General features: G+C 48.2%; 1 non-coding gene across 1 annotated transcript; it reads right to left on the reverse strand.

Annotated features, from left to right (window-relative positions):
• Positions 1-2,022: 2,022 nt before the first annotated feature.
• Positions 2,023-2,095, reverse strand: TRNAR-ACG (transfer RNA arginine (anticodon ACG)). Its single transcript has one exon. It is a non-coding gene; the product is annotated as a tRNA-Arg (tRNA).
• Positions 2,096-13,671: the final 11,576 nt, after the last annotated feature.

Genomic DNA, 13,671 nt, shown 5'->3' on the forward strand with positions numbered 1-13,671 from the left:
GTTTGTGTCTGTGTACAGACCCAAACAACACCAAACTTCTCTCCTTTCCCTTCCAGCATGGTGCAGGGCATCCCTCATGGGAGCTGTCTCAGGAGAAATCTGGGTGTGGAAAGCCTGCCCAGCAGGGAACGGAGGCACCACAGTGAGCAGAAATTGAGGAAAGACACCATTTCCTTAGGAGTGCATTGTCCATATGTGTTTGCACTCTCTAGCAGTCTGATCTGAATCCACAGTCCAAAAGCACATACCTGTGCCATGCCCCGGGGTGAGGCAGGGCACGCTTTGTCCAGGGCACAAGATTGATTTTTTTTCTTGGTTAAGATTCCCCCCTTCCTTCTCCAATGTCTCTGCTCCTTCTTTTTGCAGAACTTCGTGCAAAATCCTTTACTCCTTTCCATGCACACAGTAGCACCCCTTTTCCCTTTTCCTGTGGGATAGCTCACAAAATAAAAGCACAGAGTTTCTTCCAGAGAAGGGACCATCCCGTTTCCCCCATCTTCATCTCTGAGATACTTTTTGTCTCCCACCCACCCAGAAAGTATTGACATGCATGGGTTTCTATGTAACTCTGTGTGACCCACAGGGGAAAAGGAAGGCAGAGGAAAAGGAAAGGAAATAATAAGAAAATACAACAGAATGAAAGCCAGGGAAGAAAAATAGACTCAGAACTTACTGTATGTTAAGCAACTATTCTGCCTTTTGAGCTATTACGTTAATGCGACTGCTTGGCTCAGCTTCCCACTCTTCTAGCAGATGCTCATGTATCTAAAGGTACTAAATGCATTTTACAACGGTAACAGCCTATTCAGTGCTTGGATGACAGTGTGGCTTGCTAAGCACTTCATCTAGGAGCAAATTACTAGTGACCAGTCACTTGCAAGTGCTTCATTACTTCTGTACCTGGTCTCCAGCAAGGGCCAGTAACAAGCTATGTGTACCCTGTTCAATCAGTTGTAGCACTTAATAACCAAAAATGCCATTAATAAGACATTTCACACTGATTCTCTGGGTCACCACAGTGAAGTGGGCAGGCAAACAGATTAACTGGGTGCTGTTAAATAGCCTGATGGTTACCTGGGGGTGACCTGCTCCAACAAAAAGAGATTTTTGGCTCCAGTGTTGTAAGAAAAGGTTTGTTTGCATTTCCACCAAAAGCTGCCCCTTCTCCTGGAGAAGTGGGAAATAGAGTAAATCTCAGGGGAGACAAGGGTATGAGGATAACAATATTCGGACTGCCTGGAGGATTTCAGAGAAGAGATGGTGAAAATGTTCTCCTATTAAGAGGTACTGGCTGAGGGATGCAGTGTGAGCTAATACATAGCATGCTTGGACAAGGTGTTCTGCTGCTCGCACAGGTGGGAAACCACTGGAAATGAGAAACATCTTTCCTGGTTTTCTTAGCATCTGAAATTATTTATTGACTTAGGTCAACTTCTCAGTGTCTCTCTTATGAATATGGTAAACACATTATTCTGTTTCTACCAACTCTTCACCCGGCTTGAGATAAATGGGATTTCAGGGTCGCCAGGTCTGTGTGGTTATCACTCGGCTAACAGCAGCTGTCTCAGCTGACACCAAGAAGTGATTTTTAGCTCCCCAGCCATTCCCCAGAGCAGCCAAACTTGCCCCATTTCAGTAGCAGAAGCCGGATGAGTGAGGATCCTCTGAGGTCAGCCAAGCCAGAGCAAGACAGTGGAAAACTGGAAGATGCTGGTTATAGACTTGGGTGCTGGAGGTTCACAGCGGGATACGGAAAGAATCCATGTAATAAGCAAGATTTTAAAAAACTAATCTCTTTGGAGATGAGTTGACAAAATTGAGGACTTCCAAGGGTGCTGCGCAGGATGTGCAGGTACCAAGTTAACTAAAGAAATCCCCTAACAAGGAAGTCCGTGTCTCCAGCTGTCCAATCTGTTTTTCTTCTAAGCTTCCCACTTTTCCTTCCACCCACTGTTGGGTAGGAGCCCCAGGAGAAGTGCAGGCCGGGAATAGGTGCGGGGGGCAGAATGTGTAAAAGATTAGCGAGCCAGGCAGGAGTCGAACCTACAGTCTTCTGATCCGTAGTCAGACGCGTTATCCATTGCGCCACTGGCCCCTGGATAGGGTGGGGGGGAGGGGGAGGCAAAGGCCAAACGGGGCCTGCGGTGGGGCAGAGTAAAGTGCTGCGCACGCAGTTCCCAAAATGCTGGGTCTCAGTGCTGCTCCCGACCTTGGTCTTGGCTGTGCTGTTTGTTTTGGGGGGAACACCCCAAAATCCCCAGTAGCAGTTGTGAAGGGTGTGCAGTGGAAATCCCATTTTCCCTCCAGCATCCTTGTCCAAGCTCACTATCTGGTGTTGCTCCAAAGAAGAGCTTTGCAACTACAAGCTGGGAACAAGTCACGTTGCGTCACCTGCTGCAATATCTATGCTGAAAGGGAAATTAAGAAGACGCAGTAATCCTATCCAGTTCCCAAATGCTGGGAGTTGTGTCATGCCCCTTCACTCACAAACTGTTCCCCACGCCCCAGGCAGCCACTGGGGCCAGCAGAGCCTGCCTGCTCCTGTAGTGTCTGGAGGAGGAATCCCTGCCAGTGGGAGGAAGAGGTGGGATCTGCCTTTGACTCCATGATGCTGTAGGAGAAGAGCCTTGTAGCCTTCACCCCACACTCAGTCCTACCTCTGCAGAAGGACCCCAGAGCAGACAGAGAGGGCCTGCAGGGCTGGGACAGGCTGCGTGGTGCAGCATAGAGCTGGCCTGTTCAGGGCAGATCTGAAGATACCATCAGCACCTTGTCTTCCAGGAAACCCCCACTCCACTGTCACACCGACTCCTCTCCCATTACAACGTGCCTGACTCACCTCTGCATGTTGATTCCTGCCCCAGCCTCTGAGTTACTCCTGGTCCATGCCCCATATTTTCTTCCTGCAGCTCAGATGTCAGAGACAGCATTCTTTGGTCTGTCGAGAGAATCTTTGCCTCTGAATCCATACAAAGCACCATGCTGGTTCTTCAGGAGGGAGACCGGTGTCCCAGCAGCTCTTGTCTTGGTCAGTTGGTATACACTGCAAAGGTCACAGGACCCCAGAACTTGTTTTCCAGTTTTTCCTTGTCAATCAGATGCAAAGTAGGTTCTGCTTTTTGCAGGAAGAGCCAGGGAACGCCTCACAGATTTATAACATTTGGATTCAGTGTCAGGGCTTCTTGGTGACATTTGCTGCCTGCTTCTCTGAGCCCTTTGCTGACCTTATGGCAGCCAAACATGGTGACCTGTTGCTGCTGATAACCTGGGTGTCTGTGAACTCCTGGGTTCTTTCCAGTGGTAGCCTTTGATTGCTGTTTGATTTCTGGCCTGACCTTGTCCATTCAGGCAAATAAACAGAAATCAGTGCCAGAGAGAGCACAGCTACTGAAAATAAACTTAGCCTATTTAGCCCTAGCTTTATTAGGCAAACAAAAAACCCAGTTTGCCAGTGTTGGACATTAGGAAGCATGAAAATAAGTGAATGGCATGGCTCTTTTTTCCATTCCTTAGGAGCAGGATGGGATTCATGTAACCTGGTGCCAGAGAAAATGCCAGGAGCTGCTGGAGACAGATATTCATCACTGCAACCCTATCTGAACACTCATTGCTACTGTACCTCCCTCAGCAGCAGTTATTTTGCCAGACTACTGTGGTAAATGATCGCTTTTGACTTGACTTGCTTGTGAGTGCTCCTTCAAGTCATGGACCATCTCATGGGGTACTGAAGGTATTATTATGTTCTGGCTACCAATGAGGATGTTAAGGTTGAAGTTTGAAAGCAGAATGGGCCAGTTTAGCAGCTCTTGTTCCAAAGTAAAAAGGTTTCACTTGACCTCCCCTCTTCTCCCCTGCACAACTGGCCTTGTCCTTGTCCTGTGGTCACTTCCGGCACCTGAGTCAATGTGTTAATCCAACAAAGAAGGGGGTAATTTTCTATTGCTCAGTGAGGGGGATCAGCTCGGCTGGGGACAGGACCTTGCACCAGGACCAGCACAAGGAAGGTGAGAGGCACACTCTGCCCCATCCTGCTGGCCAGAGCAGCTCAGCTGCCTGCAGTTGCTTGTCAAACTGCAGCCCAAAGGAAGAATGTCGTGCTGAGACAGTGAAACTGAAGACAGGGAGTGGGAACAAGGCATAAGAATTGGACAGAATATCCAGTAGGTGAGAGGTAGAGCCGCTGTCTGCCTCCACAGACACCTCACTCTCTGTTATGTCCATCCTCTCGTAATTTTCCTTCTTGTTCTCTTTACTTTTTGCAGGCACTAGTAAGGCAGGTGGTGAAGATGAGGCCAATGCCTCAAGCCAGTGCAGAGGGGTAGGCACTGAGGGAAGCACCTCCCTCATAAGCAGAAACTTGCAAATGGCTCCTCTTTTGCACATGGGTTTTGTTTTTTTTCCCTCTGAATCAATCATGAAAAACCACAAAGTGAATGAAAGGGGGTGAGCGTGTCCAAATGGCTGGTGGGCATATAAAACCAGGAAGAACCTAATTAGAAAGAGGAGTTTCTGGAGGTAGCACCTTTTTCTAGTTGGACAGCTTGAACTTGCACCTATTCTTCTAGTTGGCAGCCAGAGAGATGATCCACCACATGCCTAGGCCAGGCAGGATAAAGGGCTCCTGTGTATTTGCCCAGAGATCCTAGGGATGTTATTACCCCGCTGCAACAATGGGATGAAGAATGATGTTAGAAAAGGGTGATTGCCCAAATTTCCATGCACTTCAAACAGAATTGCTCTGAGCAAACAAGGCCGCTCAGTTCTGCCTAATGGTACACAGATACTGCATGCAAGAACAGCAGGAGGTCCCTGCTCGAGCCCAGGTGAGGGCTGCAACCAAGAACAACGATTTGAAGTGAAACCTTGGGCAAGCAGGGAACCATCTTCATGCCTGGAGGAAGCTGGAGCCAGAGCTGGGAAACCAGGCCAGTGTCCCAGGGAGGGAATGAATACAGGTGAGAGCTGGAGATGAGAAGGCATGATACAACTCTAAAAGACACTTTTCCCCTCCTGGCTGTTGCTTATCCAGGGCAGGGCTGCAGCTGGAGGAAGGCACATTCAGTAATGATTTGGTTATTACAGAGAAGAAGCTGGCAACCCAGGGTGCTTGTAAGGTGCCCCAAGCTCTAGGTGGAGATTTACCACATCCTGTGGCAAGGAACGAGTCATTAGTATCCACTTACACTGAAATCATATTTAATTCAAGACAGGTTAAGACAGAAAGCAAATAAAAACATTTACTCACAGCTGCCAAGATAGATAAACCTATAAAAGATGCAGGTGGAGAAATGAGAGAAAACCAGGCTACAGTTACGGGCTTTGAAGATAAATCAGCAAGGCCATTCCCTCATATCGAGGCATTTTGCCGCAGGCTCTCCTGACACAGTGAGGAGCAGCGAGCCTATCTTCCTCCTCAGCTTATACCTCAGGTTATGTTGGCCAAGAAGTATTTCCTCATGGGGAAATAAAGTACCTCTCGCATCTAATTTTGTTCTAAAAACCTCCCTTTCCAGGGAGGTCCACCACTTTAGTACAGAGCTCTTCCTATTTCTTCGTTATCCAGGAGACATGCTGGCCTTTCCTCTTGGCAAAAATTACTTCGTTTCTTTAGCATTACTAGGCCAGTTAACAATGCCTTGGGTGAAGTGCTAAGCCAGAGTACTGTCATGGGAAATGTACTGGCTAGATTATTTGAATGCCACTGCTTTCTTTTCCTGCCTCTCTTTTTATTATTGTTAGTATTTTTCTGTAATAATGTAAATTACTCTTTGCTCTGCCTGCTATCACTATTTTAAAGGGCATGTGGAAAAGCATAGTGGGGTTAATCAGCCTTGGTTTGGAGGGAATGTCTTGCTTCAAGCTAGTGAAGGAACTAGAGGAGTGGTTTTGCCTGCTCAAGCAGAGGTTAACTTTTGGTTGACAGGGCTTGTCTTTTCAGGGAGAGGGTGAAACAGTCCCTTCCCTTCATGGAAGAAGATAAAGGAGGATAAGGGTTGATGTGGGAAGGATGAAAAGCAGGCTGATGTGGTGCTGCAAAGTAGAAGAGGAGGTAGGGAAGTTGTGCTGGACTTGGGGAATCACTTCAAAAGGCTTATTCAATGCAAAGGACATCCTAGACTTACCTCTGTGCATGCATATGTGGTCTCCTTTCTTATCTTTCCTTGTTATCGTGTCCTTTTTCCTTTGCATCTTCCTCTTGCCTCTGCAAACTTCTTCCTTCCAGTTTTACAAAGTGACCACACATAGGGACCACTCCGAGGTACCTGTGAGCCTGCTGGCAGCAGAGTTTCCTCCCTAAACTGAAAAGGAAGTGGCCAGCATCTTTCTGTCCCCCTGTACAGCTCCTGCAAAGCTTCTTGCTCTACACATTGGCTCCTTCAGTTGCTTCATTTCTCAATGTCCAGCTCAGTGCAACCCGGGGCAACCCAGGAACACATTATGAAGTCACCAGAGAAAGGATGGGAGAGATGTCACTGTTCTTATACCTGACTGGGTAACACCCAGCTTGATAACGAGACATACTTCCCTGGAAGTGAAAGATAGCTGGCTTCAGTTCCTGGGAATGAGCAGCCAGTCTGGATGCATTTCAGATTATAGTCTGCCAGGAGCCCAGGGAATTGGCTGTGAGACCTGACACATCAGGAGCACTCCAAAGAATGCAACCTGAACCGTGATGTGCAGAAGAAACTTTCAAGGAAGCACTGTACCTTCTTAGGGCAATCACCTATACACCATCTGGTTTAAATGGATAGTTTAAATGGATAAAGGTGGGGGTCTGCTTATAGAATCATAGAATGATAGAATAGTTAGTGTTGGAAAGGACCTCAAGATCATCAAATTCCAACCCCCCTGCCATGGGCAGGGACACCTCACACTAAACCATATCACTCAAGGCCTCGTCCAAAAAGGCTTTGAACACTGCCAGGGATGGAGCATTCACAACCTCCCTGGGCAACCCATTCCAGTGCCTCACCACCCTAACAGGAAAGAATTTCCTCCTTATATCCAATCTAAACTTCCCCTGTGTCGTGGTTTAAACCCAGTCAGGTAATTCGTTCGCTCACTTCCCCCCCTTTCTTGCCCTCCCCCTGCTCCCAAAGGGACAGAGAGGAGAATCAAAAAAAAATGCAACTCCCACGGGTTGAGATAAGAACAGTTTAGTAACTAAGGTATAACACAGATCACTACTGCTACCACCAATGATAATAATGATAAAAGAAATAACAAGGGAAGAGAATACAACACCTCACCACCAGCCGACCAATAATTCGCCCCCCTCAGCCTGACCAAGCACCGACCGATACCTCCTCCAACCCCGCAGTCTCCCAGCCCTTCCGGGTAACTCCCAGTTACATCCTGGGCATGACGTGCTGTGGTATGGAATACCTCTTTGGTCAGTTTGGGTCAGGTGTCCTGTCTCTGCTTCCTCCCAGCTTCCCCTCCTCCCTGGCAGAGCATGAGGCTCACAAAGTCCTTGGCCAAACCAAAACATCTCTATCAGCTCTGTTCCCGAGCCGAAAGTCAAAACACTCCACTGCACCAGCTACCAAGGAGGAGAAACATGACTGCTACTGCTGAACCCAGGACACCCTATTTAAGTTTTAACCCGTTACCCCTTGTCCTATCACTACAGTCCCTAATGAAGAGTCCCTCCCCAGCATCCCTATAGGCCCCCTTCAGATTCTGGAAGGCTGCTATGAGGTCTCCACGCAGCCTTCTCTTCTCCAGGCTGAACAGCCCCAACTTCCTCAGCCTGTCTTCATACGGGAGGTGCTCCAGTCCCCTGATCATCCTTGTGGCCCTTCTCTCGACTTGTTCCAACAGTTCCATGTCCTTTTTATGTTGAGGACACCAGAACTGCACACAATACTCCAAGTGAGGTCTCACAAGAGCAGAGTAGAGGGGCAGGATCACCTCCTTCAACCTGCTGGTCACGCTCCTTTTGGTGCAGCCCAGGATACAGTTGGCTTTCTGGGCTGCAAGCACACACTGCCTGCTCATGTTCATTTTCTCATCAACCAGCACCCCCAAGTCCTTCTCCGCAGGGCTGCTCTGAATCTCTTCTTTGCCCAACCTGTAGCTGTGCCTGGGATTGCTCCAACCTGGGATCAGCCCACCTCACAAGCGTGTCAAGGTCCCTCTGGATGGCATTCCTTCCCTCCAGGGTATCAACTGAACCACACAGCTTGGTGTCATCAGCAAACTTGCTGAGGGCGCCTCAATCCCACTGTCCATGTCAGCGACGAAGATGTTAAACAAGACCGGTCCCAACACCGATCCCTGAGGGACACCACTCGTTACTGTTCTCCAGCTGAACATTGATCCATTGACCACAACTCTTTGTGTGCGGCCATCCAGCCAGTTCTTTATCCACTGAGTGGTCCATCCACCAAATTGAAGTCTCTCCAATTTAGAGACAAGGATGTCATGTGGACAGTGTCAAATGCTTTGCACAAGTCCAGGTAGATGACATCAACTGCTCTACCCCTGTCCATCAGTTCTGTAGCCCCATCATAGAAGGCCACCAAATTGGTCAGGCAGGATTTCCCCTTGGTGAAGCCATGCTGGCTGTCACCAAGCACCTTGTTGATTTTCATGTGCTTCAGTATGTCTTCCAGGAGAATCTGCTCCAAGATTTTGCCAGGCGCAGAGGTGACACTGACTGCTCTGTAATTCCCTGGGTCATCCATTTTGCCCTTCTTGAAAATGGGGGTTACATTTCCCTTTTTCCAGTCATCAGGAACTTCACCTGACTGCCATGATTTTTCAAATATGATGGCCAGCAGATTAGCAACTTCATTCGCCAGCTCCTTCAGGACCCGCGGATGGATCTCATCAGGACCCATGGACTTGTGCACGTTCAGATTTTTAAGATGGTCTTGAACCAGATCCTCTCCTACAGTGGGCCCAAGGTCTTCATTCTCACAGTCCCTGCATCTGCCTTCCAAGACTTGGGTGGTGTGGTCAGAGCCTTTGCCAGTGAAGACCGAGGCAACAAAGTCATTCAGAACCTCAGCCTTCTCCAAATCCTGTGTAGCCAGTTCTCCTGAGAGCTTCCTGAAGGGGCCTACGTTCTCCCTAGTCTGTTTTTTATTTGCTATGTACCTGTAGAATCCCTTCCTGTTATCCTTTATATCCCCAGCCAAGTTTAATTCTAACTGGGCCTTAGCTTTCCTAACCTGGTCCCTAGCTTCCCGGACAACATCCCTGTACTCTTCCCATGCCACCTGTCCTTGCTTCTGCTTTTTATAAGCCTCTTTTTTCCTTTGAATTTTCCTCAGCAGCTCCTTATCCATCCAAGGAGGTCTCCTGGCCCTCCTGCTGCACTTCCTTCTAGTTGGGATGCAACACTCCTGAGCTTGTAGCAGGTGATCCTTGAATATCAACCAAGAGTCTTGGGCCCCCCTGCCCTCTAGGGCTATATCCCATGGAACCTTACTAAGCAGGTTCCTGAAGAGGCCAAAGTCTGCTCTTTTGAAGTCCAGGGCAATGAGCTTGCTGCACGCTCTTCTCACTGTCCTGAGGATCTCAAATTTGAGCATCTCATGATCGCTGCATCCAAGGCTGCCCTGGAGCATCACATTTCCTCACCAGCCCTTCCCTGTTGGTGAGCACGAGGTTAAGCATGGCACCTCTCCTTGTTGGCTCCTCTATTACTTGCAGAAGGAAGTTGTCTTCCACACAATCGAGGAACCTCCTGGATTGCTTGTGCTGGGCCGTACCGTCCTTCCAACAGATGTCAGGGTGGTTGAAGTCACCCACGAGAACAAGGGCCTGCGAGCGTGAGGCTTTTCCTATCTATCTATGGAGTGCTTCATCTGCAGGTTATCCTTGATCAGGCGGTCTGTACAGATCCCCCCAGTAGTGTCTCCCATAGCTATATTCCCTTTAACCCTGACCCACAAACTCTCTGTTAACTGCTCACCTGTCCCCAGACAGAGTTCCATACTCTCCAGCCTATCCCTAACATAAAGGGCAACTCCCCCTCCCCGCCTGCCAGGCCTGTCTTTTCTAAAGAGCCTGTAACCTTCCATTCCAACACTCCAGTCACAGGAGCCATCCCACCCTGTTTCTGCGATGCCTATTATATCATACCCCTGTAGACCTGCACACATCTCTAATTCCTCTTGTTTGTTCCCCATGCTACGGGCATTTGTATAGAGGCATCTGAGCCGAGCTCCAACTGAAGCCGGCTCATTGGCTGGAGCGGCTGGGATATCTCTACATTGCTCCAAGCATTTATTATAGGTGCTGGCAACTGACTAGGTGTGTTGGGATGGAATGATGCCCCCCTCCCCCAACACATCTAGTTTAAAGCCTCCTTGACCAGTCTGGCAAGTCTCCTACCATGTATTCCTATCTATGTATTCCATAAATATAACCTATTTTGGGTGGGTATTAATAGATTTCTTATGGATAAATTTTTTGCAGTTTTGCTTAATCTTGTCTGGATTAAGTGCGATTTCCATGTTACTGGTTGTCCACTGGCATTCCTTGCTGAAGGTTATGGTGAACTGTTACCCTGTGGCCTCTTAACTCAAGTCTGGCTCCTTGGCATGCTCTCTAGAATATTAAAGGGCAGCAGTAGCCGTGCCTGCCCTATTTTGGCTGCAGGAGTGAGGTCTCTGAAAGCACCACAGCTCTCCACCTGGGAGCTGAGCTATTAAAGAATAAGAGATGTTGTCCTGAGAGAGACTCCCAGCAGGATCCTGCAGCAGGCCCAGTCCTGGCAGCATGATCACAAGTGGCAGAATCATCACTCTGGGATATGGAGAGCCAAGGCCTACAAGGCACAAGATACAAACTTCTGCACAAAGGGATGCTGCTTACAAAGCTGTCACCTCCATGCTCCTTCATAGCAATGGTTACGGATAGAAATAGCACCAAGGCCATGCGTACTATGTGGGTAACTGGGAGAGATGCAGTTTGTAGTCTACTCACACATAAATCTATTAGCACCTCTCTCTCCTGTTTGCACTGCAGTCCTTGGGATTATCAGAAACATCAGAAATGCACTGTGTACTGCTCCAGCTTGTCACCTCCGAAGTTTTCCCTGAAGTTAGATTCCCTGCAACAGGATAGAGATGAGGGAGGTACGATCCATGGCATTAGAAAAACAGCAGCACAAGTGACATGAGGAGGCAAAGCTTGCAATAAGCAGATCCATCAGAGGACTGATTTTGCACCACCTCTTCTTTCTTGTAGATTATGTGCAGTCATCCATGTGCTTCACTGGCAGCACAATTCTAAATGCTGTGGTAACAGAAATGCACAGTAGCTCTGGCACTGATCCTGTGCTCTACTTTGCCATCTTATCCCAGCCCTGCTTGCACCCTGCACACACCTCTCCTCTCCCCAGCTGCATTCTTCTAATCCAAAGGGTGGCTGTGGCATGGAGACCTCATAGCAGCCTTGCAGTATCTGAAGGGGGCTACAAGGATGCCGAAGAGGGACTCTTCATTAGGGACTGTAGTGATAGGACAAGGGGTAAGGGGTTTAAACTTAAAGGGGAAATATAGATTAGATATAAGGAAAAAATTCTTTACCGTGAGAATTGTGAGGCACTGGAACAGATTGCCCAAGAAAGCTGTGAATGCTCCAGTGTTCAAGGCCATGTTGGATGGGGCTTTGAGCAACCTGGTGTAGTGGAAGGTGTCCCTGCCTGTGGCAGGGGGCTTGGAACTGGATGATCTTAAGGTCCTTTCCAACCCCAACCATTCTATGATTCTATAATATGGGGGTGCCCTGTTTTCCCAGCTTCTTGACCACAATGGTAATGCAGGGAAGGTGAGGCACATTCAGCTCACAGCAGCACTCCTTACCTCAATACACAGTGCCGGAGCAGCCTTCCTCACTGCCTATAGCTGGGGTCACGGGGAGTCACCCTCTAGGCTGGGGACAGGCTGTGCTTGGCTGAGTGAGGTGGAGGCAGGGGGAGAATTTGGGGTGGGGAGGAAGAAAGCCCCAAACTCTTCTCCCAGATTGCAGTATCAGATTAATATGATGCAGTTTGCTGCCATGAACTCTTCATTCATATTGCCCAAACTTGACCACAGGGGGGTAGGACTTCATGGAGAGATGTGCATCCTCAGGCAGCCCTGAGGATTTTACTCGGATATTACTGCACAGCTGCCCCTTCCATGGCAAGGTCAAAAGCTTTGAAAAGGCATCTGAAATCTGATTCATTCTGTGGCCAGAGAACTTGCTGCCTGCCCTTTCTTCACTCACATTCTCTAAACACAGCCAGAATCAGAAACGCTAAATCCTGGGGAAGAGCAGGATGGGAGAGGGGGACACAAGACTGTACGTGCAGAGATCTGCTGCCATGCTTGGGATGCTTCCTGAAGTAACAGTTAAAAAAGACATTAATCTAATAGACTGCTGCTTGGTACAATGAACACAATGTCACAGTGGATGGCATCCCTGATCATAGCTTGAAGTGCATTCATTCAACTCCTGCCCAGCTTGAAGGCATTTCCAGCTGTTGTCCTTGCAAGCACCTGCATCTCTCATGCATCGTGCTTCCCTATACTCACATGAATCTCACATGAAGGAATGAGAGAAAGAACATGGCTGGAAAATGGCCAAAAGGCAAACTTGCTCTTCTAATCTAAGTTTCAAAAGAAAAAAAGGCATTGGCACTCAGAAATGAATAGTCATGCTGGTTTTGCTGTCTGTCTAAAGAGCATTTACAGGGGAAAGGAACACATGAAAGGAAAACTGAGAAATTTGACAAAAGAGCTAAAAGACAGAGGTACCACCTCTGTTGCCAGTCACGTGCTAAGCATGCACTTGACCAGTTCAGGTAATGCCTTCCTGCCACCACAGAACAGCATTTTTGTTTAGCTGTAATACCATAATGTCAGATCCTTTATCTTCCAGCACCAAATCCCTATTCTGTCCTGGAGGAATGACCCTCAAAGGGAATGGTCAAAAACATAATCTAGACTACCTAAGGAGCTGGGACAGAGTCTCAGCAGGTCTCTGATGTAGTGTAAAGTCATGTGCTGAGTATAACCTTAAAACCAATCTCTTCTTTGAACTACAGACCTCAGCATTGTCCTGGAGAAAAAAGATACCTGCATTCCTTTACTCTGCCAGCTGAGCTATGGAGGGGTTGTACTGAAATAGCATCAAGAGTGCCTTATGTTGAACAGACCGAGGCTGGGGAGAAACCTGACACTGGGACAGGGCTGTATCTCTGCAAAGTGATGAGCTGATGCCAGCTGGGAAGCCCAAGCTGGTTTTGTGCTGTGAAACACAAGTCACTTCTCTATTGAAACATCACTCTCCATTCCTAATGACAGAGCTGGGGTTGCAGCAGCAGATTTTAAAGGGGAATACCACAGCCTGAGCAGTAATCGTATCTATTTCCCAGTCAAAATGCCTACTGTTAAAACTCTGCAATCACCTTTTCCTTGAATTTTGGTATGGTCAGAAGTCCTCTAGAGCTGCCCCAGCTGTGCTACCTGTGTCCAGCCCTGCTGTCACAGCACCAACACCACCACAGTTAACGCAGCACTAAACAATCATGTTATTCCATAAAATGAAGGAACCTAGGGAGGAGCTGTCATTCCTTTCTCTCTGCTAGCAGAGAGACATGTAGTGATGATTTACAAACAGGATCCCATGGGATGCTGTGATAGAGTAGAGGGGAAAGGGTCACGGCTG

This window comes from Pezoporus wallicus, unplaced genomic scaffold (genome assembly GCF_028554395.1).
Source record: "Pezoporus wallicus isolate ANWC-B61680 ecotype Strahan unplaced genomic scaffold, APGP_CSIRO_Pwel_v1 contig_4131, whole genome shotgun sequence".
Classification (NCBI taxonomy): domain Eukaryota; kingdom Metazoa; phylum Chordata; class Aves; order Psittaciformes; family Psittacidae; genus Pezoporus; species Pezoporus wallicus.